Below are 13,778 nucleotides of genomic sequence, written 5' to 3' on the forward strand. Positions count from 1 at the left end.
AACACTGTCAACTCTCCGGTGTTAGATGGAAACTAAAAGTCACATGTCTCAAATTAAACACCAGCTTTGAGGCCATAAAAAGTTTCACCACATCAAAGGCGTAAAAACTGCTGGATTTATAGACTGTAGCAGCACTTTGCTTACATATTTTAAATGAATAAATTTGGAACATGTTACAGGTTAGTTGTTAAACAATTCATATTTATCAATAGGTGTGAGATTATACTTTAAATAAAATAAACCTTTCTCTGTTGCTATGTCCCTTAGGGTGGACACAGACAGAACACAGTCTCTAGCACCGTTTAACAATAATGTCAACATTCTATATAAAAATATTAGAGATATTTCAAGATATAAATATTTCTTTTACGTTTTTTGCCTGGAGTTTTAAACACATTTGGACTGTTAAAGTGACCCATAATAAGTCAGTGTGAGCTGCTGGCTAAAACACACAGTCAGAGAAACTCAAAAACCACAATGCTATTTTTATTCAACTGAAACTGCTGCATATAAGAGAGAGCTGCCGCAGCCAGTGTCACTTCTATACACACATTATGAATGGTTTAACATTTGGCCTAAACTTTTTTGTATCCAGTCTCATACCTGCTTCTAGACTTGTGTGAGGGGATTATCCAAGGCTTAAATGGTAGCATGGCTAATGATTGTATTTTTCAGTTAAAAGTGAATTGTTTTTAGCTTTTTTTTTACTTAAGGTTAAACTGTGTGGCCCTTGGGTATTCCATATTCCTTATTTTAGTAGTGGCTACCTGTGTAGAGCAGTTTTTTTCACTGTTTATTGAGCTACCAGATTATTGGTTAAGTGATTGTATGATTGGTTTTTACCCACTTTGGTGTGGATTCTAGATTCTCTGAGTGTGTGCAGGGCATCAGTGTCGGTTCTTCTGATGTCTTCTTTCTATTAGCTATCTTGTCTACTCTGACAAGCATGTACAGTGGTCCCCCGGTTTATCGAACTTAATTCGTCCCTTAAAACCGTTCGAAATCCGATATGTTTGAAAACCGGACCTAATTATCCCATAAGAAATAATGGAAAACCAATTCATCCGTTCCCGAACTCCACCAATACCCAATAATTAATTTTTTATTTTTTCCTGTTTTTAGCCGTATTAATAGTCAGGAATCCCCTGCCACGCCCCCTACGGTGGCTGTCATGGTGCTTCAGGGAATGCCCTGTTCCTTCGCTCATGCGTGCCCGGCCCACATTGAGTTCATCGCAATCGGGCTTCCTCCGTAAAGCACCGTGGATATTATTTATGGACTGCCTTTTGCCAGATTATCCTGTATGTAATAGTAGTATGAACTACTATTAAATGAATGTAAAAAACAGGAAGGCTGCATTTCTTTTGACCCATACGGGGAAGTCACTGGACAGGTGTTAGCAGTTTTACTATGGATATAGCCAGGCATAATCAGATCTATGTTCCAAAGAGGGATAAGACCAAGAACGTTTTTTCCACATTGTAGTCTGTAGGAATGGAGTCAAATAACAGCGGCTAAGTTTCAAATCGAATACAATCTGATCACATGCACATTATCAACTTGTGCTGTTAATATCATGAACAGCAGCTACGCTAATTCCTCTCTACTGCTTCTCTTTCTCTCCCCATCCCGAGCCATCCTGAGGTTGCCCCAGCCCCAGTCATGTCCCACCTCATAAAGATTGTGGACCTTTAAAGAAGTAGATGCTGCAAACATCCCGAACCATCTAGAGACGTACCAGTGCCATTAGGATCCCACTTCATGTGAAGTTTGGACACTGGACCTCCTTGAGTGTTTAAAGGCTCTGGCATGGAGAAGCTGGAGTTGGATTTATGATGATCGCAAATGTTGAGCTATTTTATGAGTTGCTCAGTAGCTCCTGGTTTTATAACCATATCTGACTGTAAAAGGGTTTTACCACATCAAAAGTACGAAAGAACACGACTCAATCTGCAGAAGCACATTATCTAAACATTTTGCATGAATAAGTTTGGACTTGTTTTATACAGTTTAGTCAGCAAAAAGTTCATATCTACCAAAAGGTGTGAGATTATACTTTAAATAATACCAATTATTTTTCTGTCATGTCTGTCAGGGTGGACACAGGCCTTCTAAAGCAGTGTGAATCAGTAGTGAATCAACATTCCACAGTATATTCTTAAAGATATTTGTATAAGTGTATATTTATATATTTATTATGTTTTAACATGAAATTATAATATAAACTATTTATAGAATTGTTAAAGTGACTCAAAATAATGCATTGTGAGCTGCGGGCTAAAACATTCAGTCTCAGAAACTCAAAACCACAATGCTGTTTTATTCAACTGAAACAAGTGCAGGTGAGAGAGAACTGCTGTAGCCACAAACACTTCGACTAATGTGGTCAGAACCTTCTCACACTTGGCCTTAACTCTTCAATCCACTCTCATAACTGCTTCTCAGCTTGTTAGTGGAAGGGGAGTTCATAATCTCAGGTTACACAGAGGGATATATCATTGAAAAGATACTCATTATTGATATATGTGACCTCAGTATTTGTATTTACAGGGAATAACTCCTTCCTGACCCTAATATGTATGTTCTCTTCTCTATTTGTTAAATAAATAAGAAATTCCAGCAGGATCCAGAATTTGCACAGAGATTATGTATCTTCTTTATATTCAGAGCAGCAGGGTTTGGTTGAGGCAAACCTCAGACCTCCATTTTCAAGAGGAAGAGATATCTCTCCCCTGGATTTAAAAACAGCTTTGACACTTCACCAAGCTAACCAACTTTTATAAATAAAGAACTTTACATTAAGAAAAATCTCAACACTTCTTTTACCTTTCACTTAACCACCAAATGATGTGACTTATCACAGTATCAGAATAGACATGAATTTACTGTGAGCTTCACATCTCACTACAGCTAATGGACCAATCAGATCAGTCCACAGCTTCAGAACAGCCAATCAGGTGTGAGTGAGAGCTGCTTTTCTACTGAACACACGAGTTGATTTCCTCACTATCACTGTGTCTGAACAGGAACGATGATCTCACTCTTTGTGGCGCTTTACTCTCTGCTTTGTCTCTGCACAGCTGGTGAGAACATTTTCAAATCTTTCATTTCAAATAGTAATATTACATATTTACCTCATTTACTGACATCATTAACCATTAAATATCACACACTTTTTACAGTAAAAATGTCTGACATCAAGGAGCTTCACATATGTAGAGAAAATATGTCTATATAGTGTAATATCAACATGATCAAACACAAAAGTAGATTATCTTGGAAAAGTGCCTCAATTTTTTTGCAAATCCCTGTGGGCAAAATAATTCATTATTTTGTTATGTGCTATCATGATTGTTCAGTGCTATTTTCTGGGTTTCTTTATGTTCCCCGACCACTGGTGTTTTACTTTTTGTCTCTTGCTCTCTGCTGCCGTAGGTGGAGTCACCTGTCACTCATAATTCAGTGCTGGCTGAAAAATGAACGAATGAAGAGCAAGAACCCAACCAGAGGAGGCGAAGCCTAGAGTTAAAAAAAAAGCACCCTGAAGGCTTATGTCAGAGAGATATAGAGGAGGAACTCTGTTTAGTAAACTAGCTCATTTGGTTTCAGAACAACTAAGACTGTGCACACATCTACCACATCCACATGTAGGTCTCGTAATTGTCTAGTGCCCATAGGTTAGATGAAAGGTGCAACACCTGTCACTAAGGAAGAAAGCATTTCATTTCTCAGGAGCCATACTTTAAAGGGAACATCTATCTTATGGCCGTCCTGTTCGTGATTTTGTCCCTTAAATTTTTCCGTATATCCGGAGTCATTATTTTGTTGTTGGACTCTCGTACTATTGGTTATTTTTGTTTTGGTTTCCCTTGTTTTGGATTGTAAATGTACTCTTTGCATTTGCCACCTTGTTAGAATCTATTTTTTTGGTTTTCTTGTGGACTGATTTCTTTTGTCCAAATCCATTGGGTATTTTGTTGCTGGTTTTTGAATTTATATTTTGTATTTCCTGTTCCATATTGTGTCCACATTTATAATCATAAATTTTACCTCAGCTCCTAGTTAGGCTCTGTATATGGGTTCACGCACTCCCCTGTGGCAGACCACCTGCCTGCATATGGCTGATCTGGGCTTAAGCAGCACACCCCCCTGACAGTTTTCAAATTCAGATTGTAGAAGAGCTTTGGGTTTGGAAAAGAAAGAACAGTGGGATGACAGAAAGTTACCTGCACAACCAGCTTTATTTTATATTTATCTCATGCTTTTGCTTTCACTTTCACACCTACACACATCTCTATATCTCAAGGCTTCTTTCGCTTTCCTTTTATATTTTTCCTGCTCACTGCAATAGAGAACACAGATTAGTCGGATTCAGGTGTGTGTTTCTCTATTCTTTTCTCCTCCAGCTCTGACCTTCATTCACAAAACAGCACTTGGCTATGCCCTCACTGCCATAGAGCTTGCAGCACTGCACCCCCTGTCATTGTAGCAGGGTGTGGTCTGAACAGAGAGTGAAGGCCCATCCTAACAGATTGTACCAAAGATTGTCCCTCCACCACCTGGAACAACATGGCCCCCAGACCCTTGTTCGATGTGTCTGTCTGTAAAACAATTTGGAGAGCGAAGTCAGGGAAATATAAAAGCGTTCCAACACACAGTGCTGCTTTTCTTCCAAGTAGGCAACGGCATATGCATTACGGGGCTGGAAGATTCATCCATGAGGAGCTGGAACATTGCTGTGGCTTGAAACCAAACGAAAGTGTTATGAACTGTTGTAAACAGAGTGGAAAATGCTGTTTTTTTTCACTACACATTGGAGTGAAAGGGGATCAAATGAGCCAATATCCCTTAGTTAAATCCAGGCTTGAATGAAAGCATGGCATGCCTAGCTGATCAAGCAGTTCATTGATGTGAGACATTAGATATACAGTATGTCAAATTTAGACACTACATTGACTTTTCATAATCCACACAGAACTTGACCAACTCATTGCTCTTGGGCACCATGACCACTGGGCTGCTCCATTCACTGTGTGACTCCTCAATAACCCCCATGTCAAGCATAGCCCTGAGTTTATCCCGAACCACCTTTTATTTGTGTTTGGGTAGTCGGTATGCACACCACTACAGCTGGAGGAGTCTCATTATGGTGTTCTATGAGGTTCGTTTATCTAGATAGAGGCAAAAACACATTCAAAAACTTTCTGCAACCTATTCGTAACCGGTGCTCTCTGTGATGATGAGAGGAGGTCTCCACAGGTGAGCAAATTGAATTGCGTTGTGACTTTCTGACTTACCTTTAATCCCAGTTTCCAGGTACCACATCTCCAATTTACCATGTAGCCTCAATTTTGAGGCTACATGGTAGCCTACATTTTGCACTTCTGGTAGATGCCAAACTGCATTTCGTTGCTATGTACCTGTACTATGCAATGACAATAAAGTTCTATCTATCTATCTATCTATCTATCTATCTATCTATCTATCTATCTATCTATCTATCTATCTATCTATCTATCTATCTATCTATCTATCTATTATCTATCAAAGTGTCCTTGTGACTTCACAAGTAATTTGGAGGTCGACATGGGTAGTAACATAAGTACATTATGCAGCTGAGCACCTCTATTATGCAGCTGGGACTGCTGTTCCTGAGCCTGGAGCAAATTCTCCAGTGTTTGTTGACCCAAAGTGTTGAGTTTTGCTCTCAGGTCAAGAATGTAATTAATAAGATTTTTGCTGTAGGAAGGTTCCTCTTCAAAATTTCCATGGATGGTATCTAGCTATATACATCAAAAAGGAAAAAACCCTGTGGAGGCTTGTGGGAACTCTCATACTGCGAATAATAGGGACTTAAGCCATTTATCCAAGTTCCATGCATCCTCGTAAACAACAGTCTGAATCATACTTATTGAGGGTTTGATTAAATCACTCCACTAAGCCATCTGTCTGCGGATGATAAACGCTAGAATGGAAAGATTTAATCCACAATAATTCTAAAAGTTTGTGTTGTGTTCAAGACATGAACTTCCTTGATCAGTCATCATCTCTTTCGACATCCTGACCCAGAAGATAACACAGAAGAGTACACTGCATGCTGAGATGCTGCAGTGAGGCAATGCTGCCAGATATCACCTTACAAAGCAGAGCAATAGCGTCCATTCTACTGAGGACGCCATTGCTCATCTCCTCCACACTACGATGAGCCACCTGGACTAAAGAAATGGGAATTATACAAAGATGCTGTTTGTGGACTACAGTTCAGCATTTAACACAATAATTCCCTCCACACTCACCTCTAAGTTGGAGGTCCTGTGCCAATGGAGCAGTCATACCAACCGCTAAACATCAACGGGACCCCAGTGAAGGGAGTGGACAGTTTCCGTTACCTAGGTGTTCACATCACACAGGACCTGTCTTGGTCCTGTCAGAAGGCCTGGCAGCGTCTGTACCATCTGAGACGCTTAAGGGACTTTAAACTACCCTCTCAGGTGCTAAAGACTTTTTACACTTGTACCACTGAGAGCGTTCTGACGGGTAGCATCACTTCCTGGTTCGGAAACAGCACCATGCAGGACAGGCGAGCTCCCAGAGGGTGGTGCGTTCAGCTGAACGTACCATCCACACCGAGCTTCCTAACCTGCAGGACAACTACAGCACGTGGTGCCGGACCAGAGCATGAAGGTTGTGAAGGACCTCAGCCATCCCAACAATAAACTCTTTTCTTTGTTTGTGTTCAGGGAAACGTTTCCGCTACCTAAAAGCGAACACAGAGAATAAGGAGGACCTTCTTCCCACAGGCCATTCAGAGTTTGAACCAGGAAACACCCAGGATCTAAAAGCTGGTCCACTCTCTGCATCGCACACTTTTCTGGAAATATTTTTCTTTTCACACTACAACACTTTAACACAACTGTCACTTTAACTGTGGACTTGCACAGCACAGTGCACTTTATACCACACCACACCCCACACGGTCACTTTATAACACACCACACTGCACACGGTCACTTTAAGGACAATTACATCAACCACTTTATGTGATTACTGTTTACTGTACATAAGCATACCTTGTATCCATAAGCATACCTTGCATATAAACTTTTTCCCCATATATATTTTATATTTCCTTAGTTTATACTCTTTATTAATCTGCCTACTTTTTTTTTTGCTTTTTTTTTCTCCCCATCCTATTCCCTCATGCCGGACAGTCGTATAAAGCATTTCACTGCAAGTCGTACTCTGTATGTATGTGTATGTGATTTGATTTGATTTGAAAGTGATGCCCTTCTGCAGTCCACTCTATTGGCTCCATGAGGTCCATTCCAAATCTATTGAAGGAGACCTTGTTTAACAGTAATGGGTGAAGTGGCGCTTTTTGGATGGCTGGTGGATATTCCAGCTGACATTTGCAACATGCCGCACACCACCTACGCACATCGGCATAAATGCCAGGCCAATAAAAATAGGCTGTTAGGTGGACTGAGGTTTTGCTGGAGGGCTTTGTCTTGTGTCTGCTCCAGTGAAAAATTACCAAAGGAAATTTCCATGAAAGAGGGGTGGTCTGTCAGATGTGGAGCTGACGTTGTGTGGCAGCACACATCCCACACTGCTTAACTTTATAGCAGGACCCATTTGCAAAAATTCTCTCAGTAGACGTGGTAAGGCGGGCCAGTTCATTTCCAGAATTAGTGGTGGATGTATGAGGTGGGGACTAACTCCTCAATTCTATGGTTTTCTCCCACAAATCGAACCATAATGGCCACTACTGGATATTTGTGGATATCACTGTGCACACACTTCACCTTCACTAGGCATGCATTATTCAAAGTCTTGCACCAAACCAGGCAGTCTGATCAAAGCCTGAATCGAGCAAAGACTTTTAGTCAAGTCAAGTAAAGTTTATTTGTATAGCGCTTTTCACAACAGACATTGTCTCAAAGCAGCTTTACAGAAAACAACAGTGAAGGTGAATGGTGTGCGTTTGTCCCTGATGAGCAAGCCGTGGCGACAGTGGCAAGGAAAAACTCCCTTAGATGATATGAGGAAGAAACCTTGAGAGGAACCAGACTCAAAGGGGAACCCATCCTCATATGGGTGACATCAAAAGTTTGGTCATAAATCTTTTAGCACAATCCTGATGGGAACCCCTTACATACTTATCTGTATGTGACATGTTCCACCTCAATCAGGGGCGGCCTGTGGCATGTCAGGGACCCGGATCATTGTCCCAATTCCATTTTGGGGCATTGGTCCTGGAAATGTCACCCACCTGCGGTAAAGGAACATCGATGCGGCAAGATGAGAAGTAGGAGAGGGAGGGGAGGAGCCTGTGGATAGGCAATTAGTTTCGGGTGGATTGGCACCTGCTTTGAAGGAATGAAAATGGGAAGGAAGTGGTCAGAGGCAGGGAGGAAGGAAGAGAGAGCAAGAGAGAGAGAGAGAGAGAGAGAGAGAGAGAGAGAGAGAGAGAGAGAGAGAGGTGGAGGTTTCGCCGCCCAACAAATATAATGCCCGATGGTCTACAGCCATCTGACTGCGTTATCTAAGGAAGCTGGAACTTGACCACTCCACAGTCCTCACTGGAAGTTGTGTGATTAACTGCTTTAGCACCAACAGGTCACGGATCCCATCTGGTTTCGACCCTCCACCAGCAGACACTTCCGGCAAGCATCGCAGAGTTGGTGTGCAAATGTGAATGGCCAGTCGACCTCAAGGAGTGTATGGGCATAGAAGCAATGTAGGATCCAGTGTATGATCGCCTGTTCGACTGGCAGTTGCTGGGAGACAAGCTGGGCCAGAAATAGTGAGAAAAATGGAAATCAATAAGATAGCTGGAAATAGTGAGAAGTGGAATACCTACACTACATTCCACCATGAAGGTTTTTTTATTTTCTCAATGGCTGGCTGTGCATTTGGTACCTGGGCCTTCAGTGTGGATTTACCTGACTTAATCTACCACCTAATACCACCACTATCATGTCACAATTATAAAAAGCATCAATACTATACAAAAACGCAATATAACAAACGCATGGCATTACAGAGAGAGAAGCATTACGCAAATGGAGGGTGAATACAATTTTGACAAAAGCAAGCTCCAAACCTCTACACTACAAACACAACTGTGCGCCTACGTCATCTGGAGCAGTTCTGAATCAATATTTGTCTAATAACATGACAAAAACATAAAAATGTAAATAAAATACAACCTCCTCACCAGAGATGCAGACTCATAATGTGCAGCGCCCCTCATAGGCTGTAATCCAGTGGTACCGCTCGTATTCACTGGTCTGGAAGTAGGGAACAAACCCTTTCCCGGGCTGAGACAAGCTAGCTACTCGGGTGGCAGACGTCTTTTTACGATGTCTAGCTTTACTTGAAAATGAATTTTAAGTATGTCCAAGACCAAATCGATTTCTCTTCCTCCGTAGGCATAAAAAACTATGAAATGAAGAGAATAAACTGTTGGGAATAAATTAATACAATTTCATGGAACAAATATTAGAATTTAGGTTGTAAATGTAGGTCAGTGCTTCTGATAGTGTTTAGGCCAGTAGAGAAGGCCTTGCTGACACTGACGGCCCACCACTGGATTTTCTAAATACCACACCACCAATTGTATTCTTATTATCTTAGCCTAGTGTACTCAGTTAGGATTAGTTTTGGTACTTATGTTAGGTAAGTAAAATTCCAAAATACTGAATAATCATGTTTGTGTAAACAAGATCCAGCAAATTTGCCCCTCCTTGGCATTAGTGTGAATTTTCTTGGTAAACAAACTGGGCTACATCTTCATTTCACTAATGATAAGCAGTAGCGAGAGACAAGAACAGAGTTCTTGCACCATTTGGTGTTCGTGGGTAAAACCTTTCATACAACACTGGATAAAAGTGGATTGATTTATAGTGTATTAATGCCAAGTATAATTGACAGGCCAAATAGCAAGTTCTGTCTACTTGTCCAAGCTGACATACAAATTCTCTCATGTCAATGATAAAATATGGACATTATAAAATTAATGACTCATGGACAGGTTTTATTTTTGAGGGGGGACATTTAATTGTTAGCTGTCAGGGATTCACCCGGCCTCTGTAGCTGTCAGGGATTCACCCTGCCATGCCCCCCTCTGTAGCTGTCAGGGATTCACCCTGCCACGCCCCCCTCGATAGCAGTCACGCTGCTTCCCAAGATTACCGACAGCTGTGGCTCATGAAAGATCAGACTACATAAACTCACGTTCTTGAGTCACAGGCTGTCGGTCGTTGTATTGTCATGCAGGTAAATCGCGTGGCTGCTCAAACGCCGGGATTCACCGCTGGCTATTTCTCCGAACTCCATTTCCTTATTGAAGTACTCATTGCCGAAAGCTTTACTTGCATTGGGATTAGGCGTTGGACATTCGCGCTCATAGTGGATACTCCGTTACGAGCGGATGTCTGTGTTTGCTTTTGTTTTCATCGGTTTATGAGTGTTTAGTTTTTTGCACCTCAATAAAGAACATGATTGGACTTTATCTGCTTCCGCGTCTGCAGCCTGACAATAGCACTAACTTTATTTAAAAAAGTTTTTTAATAGATATATGTATTTATTGTTGGGATTATTAATGAATATTACCTTTGTATTGTGGAGACAGGCCAAAGACCCACGCACCAGCAATAACAAGCGCTCGAACACAACTGCCAGTGAATACTGTGTATTTTTGGCTAATGCTGGCGCTCTCTCTCTCTCTATCTATATATATATATATATATATATAAACACTGTAGGAAGCAACAGCAGCTGGCTTAAGGTGAAGATCTCATAACAGTACACATCATGTCTGTATTTAGGCTACTGAAATGTTCTTCAGACTGCTCATCATTTCTGGATAACAGCCAATGATATACAGGGTATATACAAGGTTTAATCATGTATGCCAAGGTTTGGAGTTGTCCTATCAAACTTGCTCAACCATCCTCTGAAATACCAACCATTATAGCAGCAGTTACAGCTGATTGCAGATTGTCAAGAATTACAACCTATGTCAATTGTATGTTGCTATATGGACCTCAAGAGGTCAAAGGCGAGCTCACATCACATCCGAATGAAATTTAAAACTACTGTCAACTATTCATGAACTTTCTAAATAAACAGCTTTGAAATATTCCACACCCGGACTAGAGCTGATTCTACAATAGGTCAAATCTGCAGCCCAACATGCAACAGCACATAGACTGTTTTGAGATAACGAAAAGGAAAGAGAAGGAAGGTCTTTTATAGACACAGAGGACTTTCTATTCAACCACTATTATGTAGAGACAGTTGCTACATGGGATGTAATTTCAATATTTGACATAGCATTATTAGGTAAACAGTAAACATAAACCTCCTCCTTGGCCTTCCACTTTTGCTCCTACCTGGTGGCTTCATCCTCAGCATTCTTCTACCAATATATCCCATGTTCCTCCTCTGCACATAACCAAGATCAAAGCAAACTAATATTGTTTTTTTTTCAGTCTCTCTTTCTCTCTCTCTCTCTCTCTCTCTCTCACACACACACAAACACACACACACACACACACACACACACACACACACACACACACACACACTCTCTCTCTCTCTCTCACACACACACAAACACACACACACACACACACACACACACACACTCTCTCTCTCTCTCTCTCTCTCTCTCTCTCTCTGTTCTGGTCACAGTTGTAGAACAGGAAAGATGCAGTCAATGTGGTTGTCAAAGTTTTTGGCTTCAAAGGACCTGTTATTTTATTATTTACACTTAGGATTGTGCTATACTCCCTTTGTCCACCAGATGTCCCCATTTCCCCCTCATGTTTTCTTACTTTCATTCATTTAATCTCTGCCACATGTGATTCATTTCATATTTGTATTTAAGTCCGATCTCATGCTGTTTTGTCTGTTTGTGCGGTTTACTTTGAGAAGTTTTTTGCTGAAGTGAAGATTTTTGTAGTCATTGTCTGGAAAGAGTTTTTGAGAAGATTTTTTCCTATAGTGGATTATTGATTTTTGTATTTGTGGACTGTTTGATTTCACCTTGGTTTCTTTTTTGTCTGTCTCCATTCTTTTCCATTTTTTTGTCTATATACACTGTAATATATATACATTGCAAAAAAAATTTTAATTATATATGGGTCAAAAATTAGTCCTTATAAATGTATCCATTATGAGCGAGCCAGTGGTGACAGCGAGAAGGATAAACTCCCTGAGATGGTATGAAGCAAAAATCCTTAAGGGGAACCAGACTCAGAAAGAAACCCATAGGGCACTGAATAGACACCAAATGTCAATTTATTACTGTTTTGTCATTATTGAGGAAGCCAGTGTAGGGATGAGAAGATAGGGGTTATATGATCATATTTTCTCGATCTTGTGAGACTCTTGCTGCTGCATTCTGAACTTACTGAAGCTTGTTTATTAATGATGCAGGACATCCACCTAGTAATGCATTACAGTAGTCCAGTCTGGAGGTCATGAACGCATGGACGAGCTTCTCTGCATCATATATAGACATGTTTTTTAGCTTAAAAATATTTTTAAGGTGAAGAAGCTGTTTTTGTAACTTGGTTGATATGATTTTTAAAAGACAAGTTGCTCCCAGGTCTTTTACTGTTGAACTAGTAGTTACAGAACATCCGTCTAAATCAGACATGGGCAAACTACGGTCCGCGGGTCACACACAGCCTTTTGGGTTTAAAGCCGAACGTGACCAAATTATATTAAAATAGGTACGGGTTAACCTTGTTTAATTTACCTTTCCCCTGTAATGCCCACGTTTCCCCAAAAGATGGCGCACTTCAGCTACATTGACCTTGTTCGCGTGTATTACTCTCATCTTCTCTTATGAGCCCTTCTGCAAAAATGATCTTATCAAAGAAAAGAAAAGTGGATAGTGAGCGCCGAGTGTTTAATACGGAGTGGACAATAAAATATTTTTTCACTGAGGTCCGATCAAAAAGCCCCTCACAGATCCAGGTTAACTGACCAACACCTCGTATCTATCCTGAGAATTGCCACAACAAAACTTACTCCAGACTTTGATGAAGTGGCAAAACAAGGAGTTCAACAACACTGTTCCTACTGAAACTGAACTTGAGTTTTTATGCTGTGTTTATTCAACTGAAATTTAATAAATTAATTATTAATTTAATTAATGCATTTGGAAAACAATTTGTACAATGAGCCTTGCATATTCATGTTTTGCTACATGTTACAGGCCAAATCTCTAATGTAATATATATATATATATCCTGGCCCGGCCCCTCTTTCAAATTTTAGAACCCGTTGTGGCCCGTGAGTCAAAAAGTTTGCCCACCCCTGGTCTAAATGCAGGTTAAGATGCTGGAGCTTCTGTATACCAGAAAAATATACTGAATTGGAAATAAAATTAGTCAATGTATTTTTTCCCTATTTTTCCCCCTTTTCTTATATATGGCATGTCAGGCCAAATCAGATGGCCCCATGAGCCAAGTTTGGCCCTCAGGCACTATTTTGTTTATTTTTATTTTTTTCAAATAAAATTTTATTTGTCACATACACATACATACAGGGTACGACATGCAGTAAAATGCTTATTACAATGGTCCGGCATGAGGGAATAGGAAAAATGGGAAGAAAAATAAAACTTTCTTTCGGCTTCTCCCATTAAGGGTCGCAGAGGATCCGCATGTTTGATTTGGCACATGTTTTTACACTGGATGCCCTTTGTAAAGCAACCCTCCCCAATTTATCCGGGCTTGGTACCGGCACTGAAAGTGGCT

The sequence above is a fragment of the Silurus aristotelis genome (assembly GCF_946808225.1).
Source record: "Silurus aristotelis genome assembly, chromosome: 15".
Lineage (NCBI taxonomy): Eukaryota > Metazoa > Chordata > Actinopteri > Siluriformes > Siluridae > Silurus > Silurus aristotelis.